Consider the following 7620-nt stretch of genomic DNA (forward strand, 5'->3'; position numbering starts at 1 on the left):
GGTGGGAGGTTGGGGGGTAAGAGATCAACCAAAGGACTTGTATGCATGCATATAAGCATAACCAATGGACATAAGACACTGGGGGAGAGGGGAGGCTAGGGGACTGTCTAGGGCGGGGGAAAAAAGTGGACACATATGTAATACCCTTTGTAATAAAAAATAAAAAAAATAATAAAAATCAATGGACATATCAAAAAAAAATCACACAATCTGCTGTGTGCATATCAGAAAATTCTTTTTGCACATCTTATCCTCCCTCTGAGGCCTCTGGAAATGCTTATTCCAGCAGTGCCCCATGAACCCCACTCCCATTAGCAAAGGAGAAAAACAATCCATGCAATTGTCTGATAAGATTCCACTTAGGAGTTGGTAAGGCCTGAGGGCACCTCCAGTTCAGACACCTAATGCGAATTCTCCAAAGAGGAGCCATTTTCATTGTTAATTTTCTAACTCACATTATACTTGCAAACATCAATAAATAACTTTCAGCAAACCAGTTGATGCTAACACATTGCATTGTTCTTACAATGCTTGGTGGCTTTCCTTGTTTAGTTATGTTACTTAGCTTACAGGAAAGTAGCAGATGTTTAAAAGCAATCAGTTGCTTATGTCCCTCCAACTGGAAAAGGCATAAAGTGAAAAAAGCATTCTTCATGGAATGAGGAGGGGAACATTATCTTATTTTATGTTTTGGATTCATAGCAGGCAAACTTTCTGGAAAAAGTACTCTCTCATGTCAGTCCTTGAAGGGCTCATGTCCCAGATCCAACCTTCCCCTGGGAAGGTGCACTGTACTTTTCCTCTTGGACATCGCATACCCATGTGACAGAAAGAGTGCCGGGGACTGGAAATTCTCACTACTTCAAACAAGCCAATGTTATTTGCAGGAAGGCAATTTCTTTCTCTGTTCTAGCAAGTTTGTGATTAGCCCTCTGAGCAGTTAGTTGGTGGAAAGAAAGGGGTGCCATGGCCAAAGAGAAAGCATCACAACTGCCATGGCTGAAGAGAAAGCATCAACACTGAGGACAAATTCAAGAACAACTCACTTCCTGCTCAGTGTTTAATCAACTGTTTTTCCTGGCTGACTCTGAGGTCCTTGTCTCCCAGTGATCACCACTTTGTGTCTTAGTAGATTTAAACAGAAATTGGCACTACCACTGGCATCAATGGCATAAATGTTTCCTTCAAATGAGGCATAATATTGTGCCACTCATCTTGGTGTTAGAAAAGGCAAGTATGTCACATACAGCTATACCTAAGATGAGGTGTATTTACTTATTCAGTTTTAAATATTATGCGGTTATGAAACATATTTTTTAGTGAAGAAATACACAGTTATAAAACCAAAACCTACAATTTACAATGAACAAATGTAAGTATTTTGGTATTTTTACTGAAGCTTTTCTGTTTGATTAAAAAGCTAACACATTACACATAGAATTTCATTTATTTATTTTGACTCACCAGTCTCTTTTACCCTCCCTCTGCCCTTCAGAGGCAACCAATATTCTGAGGTTTTTATGTATCATTTCATGTATGTACTTATAGTTATATATATACACACATGTATATATAGGTTATGTCTAATACTGTTTTTCATTTTAAACTTTTACATAAATGATATTTGTGTAACATTTTATCCAATAATATTTTTAAAAAGAAGGTCCAGTTACTTTTTAAAATAATATTTTTATTGATTTCAGAGAGAGGAAGGGAGAGAGAGAGAGAGAGAGAGAGATACTCAAACATCAATGATGAGAGAGAATCATTAACTCGCTGCCTCCTGCATGCCCCCCACTGGGGATCAAGCCTGCAACACTGGGCATGTGCCCTCAAATGGAATTGAACCTGGGACCCTTCAGTTGCAGACCAACACTCTATCCATTGGGCAAATCCAAATAGGACCAGTTACTTTTTTAATATATGTTTTTATTGACTTAAGAGAGAGAGAGAGAGAGAGAGAGAGAGAGAGAGATGGGAATGTTGGGTCCCAGGACTGGGGCGCCAAGGTGGAAATGGAGTTTGGCTATGGCTACTAGTAAGAGGACCGCAGGTTAGGTGATGTGTACATGGCTTTCTCTTTCTTGGGCCTTTCTCCCAGCTCCCGCCATATGCTTCTCTCTTTCCTCCTCTTTGCAGGCTTCATTCCCTTCTATTGCATTTTACTGGTTGCACTGAATTAAAAAAGGGTGTTTGTAGTCTGTTTGCTATTCAGGTTGCTTCTGTTATATAGAAAGAATGCTTGCATGTTTTTCTATTCACTTAGTGATTTTTTGGGCCTCCTTAGGAAAATCATCCATTTTCACATCATCAGATGTGAACCTTCCTTCCTTCCTTCCTTCCTTCCTCTCCTCCTTTCTTTTCCCTTTTCCTCCCCCTTCTGCCCTCGCTCTCATAAGCCCAGAGTAGAGTATTTCCTCACCACCCTCTCTTATACCCTGTCCTTGGCTCTGGGAAATTATACTCTGGCTCTTGCTAAACCTGCTCCAATTCTATGACACATTTTCTACTTTAAATGACCTTCTGTGACATTTGGAAACCTCAGAAAATATGTTTGAATCAATCTATCACTGTGGCAAAGACGATGACAGTGGTGACCATGTTGATGGTGAACTTCATCATTGTAATAACCCTTAGTGTGGCCACTTATAACTTTATAAGTTATTTCCTGTCCATTTTTTATTCTTCTCCTAAATTAATATAGGTTTAAAATTTTGATTAAAATATTAGGTAACTGAGCAACAAATGACCGGCTCAAGGTCACACAATTGTCTTGTAGCTAAAACTGAAAAGCAGCTCCTTTTGCCAGCCAATTCTCCTTGGTTCCACAGGAGGAAAGAAGATTAATCCAAATAAGTCCACAGTCTCTTGGACCCCACATACAATGTGGTTGTCTCATGGTCAGGACATAAACTGAGGCTGACAGGCTGGAAGCCTTCCCCCTAACCTACAGAGACACTTGTATTGTAGAATCTATGCTTTTCCAAGAAAAGATTATTCGAAGAGAAAACTGCAGGGGGCAGGAGCTGCTTTGAATTGAAGCATTTCAGTGTCAACCAATCTGGTGTTTTACTGACTTGATTATCAGTGTGAAAGAAATGGATCAGCGTGCCTGACACAGAAAGTCAATCAAACTCAGGTAACATTAGCCAAGAGGCAGGGTGGTCATTCTCCTGGACCGTCTTCTGAATATGTCAGGGGGCAGAGGAGACGTGTGTCCACAGGGGAATGGGCTTTTAGGCAGAAATTATCAAATAACAAAGTGTCCTGGGAGAGTGACAAAGGATATTGATGTAGATGCTAAAACGAGTCACAGACAAAATATTAACAGGACTGAATAAAGCCTAGGAAAAGACTGGGGGAAGAAGCCGGAGAAGACTGTGGGAAGCATGCTGACCTGCAGGAATCAGGTGCAGGTCAATCTCAGAGCAGGCAAAGGTGTCAGAGTAGGCAAGAATGGGAGGATCAAGAATGGAGGCAGATTCCTTCTCTAAAAGGAAAATTGTAATCTCCAAAATGGGGCCAGGTATTATCAGAGAGTGGCAGGCAGCGTGCAAGCTGAAGTTGCAACAGCATTAGCAGGACAATAGGAGGATCTAGTTCAGGCAGGGGTTGAAAGAAATGAATATAATGTACCTTCATTTTATAATGATTTTAAAATTACAAGAGCCTGATTTTATCATGATGATACCTTATTGTATCAAACCATGAGAAAGCAGGCTCCCTCCTGCTTGTTTTAGGAAAATCAAACTATTTCTTATCTACCATTCATCAGTGTCTCCTTCACTCATCTGCCACAGTCCCCATATTTCCTGGCATTATATTTCCCTTGTTTTGTAGTTTAGTTCTTGTGATTTCTGGATACATCTGTCACATAAGGGTCAGCAGACAGAGGGATTGTCCTTGTGCCTGAATATGAGTCTGTTCGCCATGCAGCTGGGTCCTACGTCATCTCAGAGGAAAGGTGTGGACTATTGGGGGAGAATGGAGTGGTTTCCAGAAAGACACGGCCATGAGACAATGTACTCAGGGGTCTCCTGTGGAGCCGGTGTGCAGTGGGGTGAGGTTAAGAAGTTAAGAGAGAGAAACTGAGAAGCATACCCCAGACCCCAAGCGGGGCACCTGGGGAAACTCAATTTTCTTATCCATCAAGTGGGATGAGAATATTCCCGAAGCTGCGTGAAACCTTTTGAGACTCCAAGAGTGTCCAATAGGCTAAACAGTAGGCAATTAGCTGGAAAGCTCCAAGCGCTCAGGGCGAGTGATTCCCAGTGCTGTTCTCCCCGACCCCCCCCATAAACCCGTGCCTGCTCCCAGCGTCACCATCATAGTCCCCTTTCACCCATGGGTGAGCCCAGAAGTAGGGTAACCTGTGTGAGGTCACAGGAGCAATGAGTGGCTCTGACTAGGCTGTGGGATCTCAGACTCCCAGGGTGTCGGTGCCCTCTCCTGCCTCCCCTTACCTGGTGGGGTGCAGCCAGCGGGCGCTGGGCGGCCTGGGGAAGGTACTGGGTGGCCTGGAGAAGTATGAGCTCTTGCAGGCAGTGGACTCAGAGGAAGCCAGGCAGATGCAGTTAAACTAGAGTGGTCTGGAGGTCGAATGTTCCAGGCACAGCTGCTGGGAATGAAGAAGAAAGGCGTGGGGCCCCGGCAGCCAGGAGAAGGTCCTCCGGATGGGTGGAAACTGCTGTAAACAGGACCCAGCAACCAGTGAGGGGCCACGTGCTTGTCCCCTTATGGGACGCTTCCTGTCAGAGCCTGCCAGCTGCCAGGCACCTCCCATTTCCTTTTTATGATTAGTTAAAATAAGCGATATGTGGAGGAAGAGGCTATGCAGGCAGTGACTGACCTTCCTCCTCCATCAGAAACAGCCCCTTGACACAGGAGTTCCCATGGAGCAGCCCCTCCTCAACACTCTCCTAAGCACCCTTCCCAGGAGAACCTGCCTAGCCCTGCTCCCCAAGCCCTTCTCCAGGCTCTGCTTCTAGAATGTTCCTGCTCACTAGGGACAGACAGGCACTTCTGAATCACATAGAGCCTGGAAGACCAACTCTAAGGACACGACTTTGATGGGGTCCCCAGCCGCAGGTGCTGGCTGCCCCCTCTTTGCCATTGGACAGAGCAGCCCCTGGGGCTCATAAGGACTGGAGTGTTATGATGGGCACTTTCCTTCCTCTATTTGTCAACTGACCACACATTTAAGGCTGGAGCAGTGAACACAGAACATTACCTTGCAAAGATAGATGGAGAACACAATATGGGCTTAGGCTCCCACATTCTGTTGGTCAATTCCAATAGTTTTATTTGGAATATTTGCAAATCAAGGAAGCTCTTAGCCTGAAAGAGCACTGTACTAGCTGGAATGGTGGATTGCAGCTGTTTTATCAGAAGACGATGCCAGTGCTAGAAAGTTCAGACAATGGTCAGAAGTCCGTAACTAGGAGCCTCGTATATAGAGGGGTATGGGAAGGTCAACGTCACCATTCATTTTCCCACACCCTTGCTGATTTTACATGCCAGGCACTGTGTTATCTAATGGGGACAAAGATGGAAAGGTCAGAATCAAAGTATCTGAAAAAGAAAATCATTAAAGAAATGCTACTGACCATGAGGAGAAACTTTTAGCCTCTCTAAGAATATATGCTTCAAATTATTGAGAGCACAGTGTGAGAATCAGAATGTGGATGTCATTTATTCCCTCCCCTTGCAGTTTATATAAACACCTCCCATCATTATTATAATAATACTAGTGGACAGATGCACGAAATTTGTGCCTTAAGGGGCAGGGGGGGAAGGGGTTCCCTCAGCCCAGCCTGCACCCTCTCCAATCGGGAACCCCTTGGGGGATGTCCTACCACCAGCTTAGGCCTGATCCGTGGCGGTCAGACATTCCTCTCGCATTCTGGGACCGCTGGTTTCTAATGGCTCACGTGCCTGCCTGCCTGATCGCCCCTAATGACCTTCCCTTGCCAGCCTGATCTCACCCCTAAGTGCCCTCCCCTGCCAGCCTGATCTCACCCCCAACTTCCCTTCCATGCTTGCCTGATTGACCCTAACCCCCTCCTGGCCTGATCTTGTCCCCAACTGCCCTCCCCTGCTGGCCTGATCAGCCCTAACTGCCTCTGCCTTGGCCCCCACCACCATGACTTTGTCTGGAAGTAAGTCAGATGTCTGGAAGATGGCCAGTTGATCCAGTCTAATTAGCATATTATCCTTTTATTAGTATAGCTAGATTATATAGGATAGGAATGCTTAAATGGGGAGGCAGGGAAGCCTTTTTCAGCAGAAGAAGATGTTCTTGGCAGACAAAAATACATAATCCCTATATCTGGACTGATAGCCAGCCATATGCACTATACTGCCAAAGCAGTCATTAAAAAAATTGAACTGCTTTCTTACACCTTACTCCAAACAGCCATATGTTGTATGGGTACTTTTCTCAGTTCTGGTGCTCTGGCTGAGGGATCCAGCTTGGGATTTAGACCCCAGAGTTCTCAGTGGGAACCCCCCACAGCTGAGATGTCCCTCTGGAACTTCAGCTGCTGTCTGTGGGAGCCCGGCCAGCCCTTTCTTGCCTCCCTCTGCAGTTCCTAGCCATCTTTTTGCAGTCTTCATTTTCCCTCCTTGGTTACTAGGGTTCTCTCCATCTAGTCTTCAGTTGATTATTCAGGATGTTTTGTCTGTATTTTAGTTGTGATTCTAAAGTGTTGAGGAGGAAACTTGTCTTTCAAGATGTGTCAGGCCATAAAAACTGTGAACAATGCACTGCCCTATTGGGGAGGGAGGTCATTATCACTGGCCTCAGGACAGATAATCAGTTATGGCCTGGGACCCCCAACACCTGGGGGCCTTCCTGTCAGCTCACGAAAGGCGGAGGAACCATATCTGCAAGACAAAGACCCCAGAAGGTTATAAAAAATGAAGCCCTCTGCGTGTTTCTTCACTCTGATTTGGAAATTATTCCTGGGAGAAAACCAAGATGGTGGCATAGGTAAACACCGGAAATTGCTGCCTCCCACAACAAATTCAAAAATACAACTAAAAGACAAAACGGACATCATCCAGAACCACAGGAAGGCTGGCTGAGTGGAAATTCTACAACTATAAGGAAAGAGAAAAGCACATTGAGACTCAGAGGAGGTGCAGAAGTGCAGAGGTACGGAGGCAAGGGCTGGCAATTGAGGACGCAGCTGTCTTTTTGAATTGGGAGGGAGTCACAAGTCCCTGACTGCTCTGAGCTCCAGTTCTGGGTGAATCTCTGGGGACCTAGACTCATACAGGGAGATACTGGACTGTCTGGCAGTGGGCAGAACTCGGAACTCGAGGGCTGCTTTCTCTCAGAGCTGCTTGCAGTGATTACCGGGACACTGAGACACGGAACCCCTTAGGGCAGGGCTGAGGATCAGCCATTGCTGCTTGCTCCACCCTGTTGATTCCCTGAGACCCTGCCCCACCCAAGCTTCGGCAGAGGCTTTTGCATATGAATGGGCTGGCCCTTTGAGATCTAAAATTACCTAACAAACTGCAGCTGGGTCAGAGAGACCCAGACCATCCAAAAGAAGCCCCAAGGCCCCACAGCAGCTTGCACTGCTTCACAGCTGGGCCTCGTCCGGGCACTTC

The 7620-nt window shown here is 45.5% G+C and overlaps 1 protein-coding gene across 2 annotated transcripts in view; it reads right to left on the minus strand.

Annotated features, from left to right (window-relative positions):
• Window positions 1-4742, minus strand: part of LOC102752259 (GTPase IMAP family member 5) — an 8504-nt gene extending 3762 nt beyond the window's left edge. For both annotated transcript variants that reach the window (XM_015562290.1, XM_015562289.1), the window contains exon 1: window positions 4464-4742. The gene's annotated coding sequence lies outside the window, so the exon portion shown is untranslated. The remainder of the gene's footprint in view (window positions 1-4463) is intronic.
• Between the last annotated feature and the right edge of the window lie 2878 nt (window positions 4743-7620).

Source organism: Myotis davidii, unplaced genomic scaffold, assembly GCF_000327345.1.
Source record: "Myotis davidii unplaced genomic scaffold, ASM32734v1 scaffold1298, whole genome shotgun sequence".
NCBI lineage: Eukaryota > Metazoa > Chordata > Mammalia > Chiroptera > Vespertilionidae > Myotis > Myotis davidii.